The following is a 3269-nucleotide window of genomic DNA, read 5'->3' as shown; positions in this document are numbered from 1 at the left end:
CACCCTCCTTAGCTAAGTCATGCCTGAGCCTTCACAGGGCATCTGAATGGCCTCTCTCTGAGGAGGATCCATCCTTGTCTGTTGCACCTTCATTCAAGGGTACATGACATACACCGTAGGGAAATAGAATGGGAACTAATTAGGTAAAACCCACAGTCCCTGACTGCACGAAAAGGGGCTTTTATAGTTGGAAATGAAACCAAAGCATGCCCTGCATCTCAGGGAAACAAAAGAAAAAAGAGGCCCATTCTCCTGAGAATTCCGCCTTGGTCCTCATCAGCTGTTGCCGTTGCTGCCAACACCTATAGCTTCACATCGCGCCTCCAGCTCATCTACTTCCAGCCAATTGAACCAGTTCCAGGTCACTGCCTGCATTTGGCCACAGAGGCCCTCCCTCCAGGGCCTTTTGTTTACACTCCTATCCTGGTCAGATGGTGTCATCTAACGCCCACCTGAGATGACCATCAGCAATTCCTTCTGAGTTCCACATTTTGACTGAGGAAAATTGGATTATCAGTCATGACAAATGAGTTGCACCCTCTCAGGCCTGAGTAGATAGGACGGACCGAGCTCTGTCAAATTAGGCTCCCAGAAGTCTTTACAAACGTTGGGGGGCAAACCTGTGACTTTCCTGGTCAAAATCCCTCTGTCAAAAAGCTACCATCACCAGAGCAACTGGGTCTCTTGCCTTTGCCCCTTCTGCCTGCCACAAACTTACAGCTGGGAGGACAACTCCTTCGCACAAGTCAGCCTCCCCCTCATTGAATCCTGCACTTTCAACTTTGACTGTTCCCCAAGAGGAAGATGACACCTGCATCAGCCCGAGACAGATAACTGGAGTCCTGAAGTTCTACAAACTCTCCCACCTTGGCTCTGCCCCTGGGTCTTGCATGGCAAGAAAGCCATCCTAGTCATCAAAACAAACCCACAAGGCCATCTGAGAGGCTGTCAGATTCAGTCCAAGCCCAAAAGGCTTTATCCTGTTCTGCCCAAGGACCCCAAGTCTGACCTGCCTCCTTCTTACATTCATCAACCCCAAGCTGCTCAGGCAGCCATGACACCACCACTACCAGTTCTGTCTCCCGCACCATAGCCTCCTGCTCTCCCAGATTTACTTACTTGGACTCACTTGCCATAAGGGGTTTAGAACATTTTCACCTTGGCTCCACACCTGTGTACCCACCTGCCAACATGGGACAGCTCTCAGCAACTCCTTCTGAGTCTGTTTAATACTGAAGGAGGCCACTGTATTTGAGATGGGGCCCCAGGCTGGTTACAGTTGAAAGTCCCCACCACTAGGATTGATCCTGATGTTTGGGTGAACACAGTCCTCCCCCAAGTGCGTCCAGACTGGACTGTCATGTGACAGAGGGCCATGAAGCCTTAGATCAGCACCACACCGCTCTCCCAGCAGACCTCAGAGAAGGAGGCAAGAAGCCAGTAAACATGTCTAAAGTTACTGAAGTTACCTACTGGAGCTCCCCGCTGAAAAGAAATTCTGTCAAAGCAGATCCTGTGAGACTGACGGACGCTTTATCAAACATGAATTCCTGTACATGCTTGAGTGCCCTGTACCTCTCCTGGGACGTGATCAGCCTCCCTCACACTCAGGTCCACTGTTTCAGACTTGATATTGACTCTGACTGCACCCTAGAAGGAAGAATAGTGCCTACATCAGCCTGAAATGCCTGATAATCATAACCCTGAAATTTTGAGAGACTCATTTCCAGAAGTATGGACAAAGGACTCACCCGTAGGGCTTTCTGTCAATCATGCCCCTTTGGTGATGGAACTCTGTCCCAAGGCAACCCTCACCTCCATCAAACAGTACACCTCTCCTGCCTGTAAAGCCAGTTCAAGTTCTCCAAGCTGCCAATGCTGCTGTGATTTCCCTCTGTATACACTGCCTCAGTCTTCTGCCACACACAGCCTGCTGCTACACTTGCCTGGACCTAAAAAGTATCTCCTTCTGCCTTAGATTGGCTCCTGTCTGCCAGCCTGTAGCTCTGAAATCAAAGGTTAATTGACCTGGACTCAACCTCCTGGAGGTTCAAAGACTTGTTTCCTCTTCACTGCATTTCTGACTGATGACACCCAAGCTGCCTGCTGGAAAGGCACAAAAGCTCTGCTACAATATCTGGTAGAAAGTGGTTCCATGATGTCACAGTCACTGTCCTTCTAATCAAGAAAGCTGACAAGCTCACTTTAGACTGAGACCTAACTGTCCAAGCGCCACATGCTGTACTGGGATGAACTGTTCTAAATATGGACCCCCCGACAGATGCTGAGTATATCCTGTTTATGGATGGAAGTAACTCTGTTAGAAATATGCTGTGGTCACCTTGGAAAACTTATTTTGGCTAAAATTCTCCTGCAGGGATGATCTGCACAGCAAACTGCTGTTTAGAAACCTGCCACCAATGATGCAAAATAATCTTGTCCAGAGGCCTAAGCCCCCTCTGGGGATCCAAATGAAAAAGCCAGAAAAACTTTACCCAGTATTTCAGGAAGATCAGAGCCAGACCTGCCTCTACTGTGTGTTCTGAAAGCTCAAGCCACAGCACTGGTACCTGTACCCCTGCAGCTAGCTCAGGCTTCAGCATCTGTGTCACTGGCCCTGACCTCATGCATATAGTGGACTCTCCCCATTTAAAGACACAGAATAAAACATAAAGCTACTTACAGCTGTAATCACTTAAAAGACCAGCTACATCTGTAGACATTCCGGCACACACATATAACCCAGGTGCATAATAACTGCCTCTACAAGTTTCAGAAATCCAGCCTTAGATCTGCTGAAAAATTTACCTGGACAGCTCCTCTGAGGCTCACTCTGAAGAGACAACACACACTGACCGGTCCACACACAACTGAAGCCTGAGGACACCATTCACAGGATTGCTCCAACATATTCTCCTTGGTTTTTGTGTCTTGTCAGGCTGCTTATCCCAATCCTTGCTTGCCTGCCCCCCTCCCCCCCCTGCTAGCTGTGGTTTTTGTTAATTAACCTGGATTCTGCTTACCCTAGTCCTTACTTCCCTACCCGCTGCTACCAGTAGGGGTCTTTTGGTATTTTGTTTGTTTGTTTGTTTTTGTCTTGCTTTAAACTGCATGGACATTTGCCCCAAGAGAATAGAACAGTCAATCAAGCACTTGACCAAGATTTGGTGAGCATCTGAGACACATTGGACACTCTCCTAGATCAGATTAACTCCCTCACTACTTTACCAGAGTAATGTTACAGAGCAGATAGGCCTAAATTCTAGTTG

Source organism: Chinchilla lanigera, unplaced genomic scaffold (genome assembly GCF_000276665.1).
Source record: "Chinchilla lanigera isolate Chin_1 unplaced genomic scaffold, ChiLan1.0 scaffold00112, whole genome shotgun sequence".
NCBI classification, from domain to species: domain Eukaryota; kingdom Metazoa; phylum Chordata; class Mammalia; order Rodentia; family Chinchillidae; genus Chinchilla; species Chinchilla lanigera.
This window is presented reverse-complemented; position numbering follows the sequence as displayed.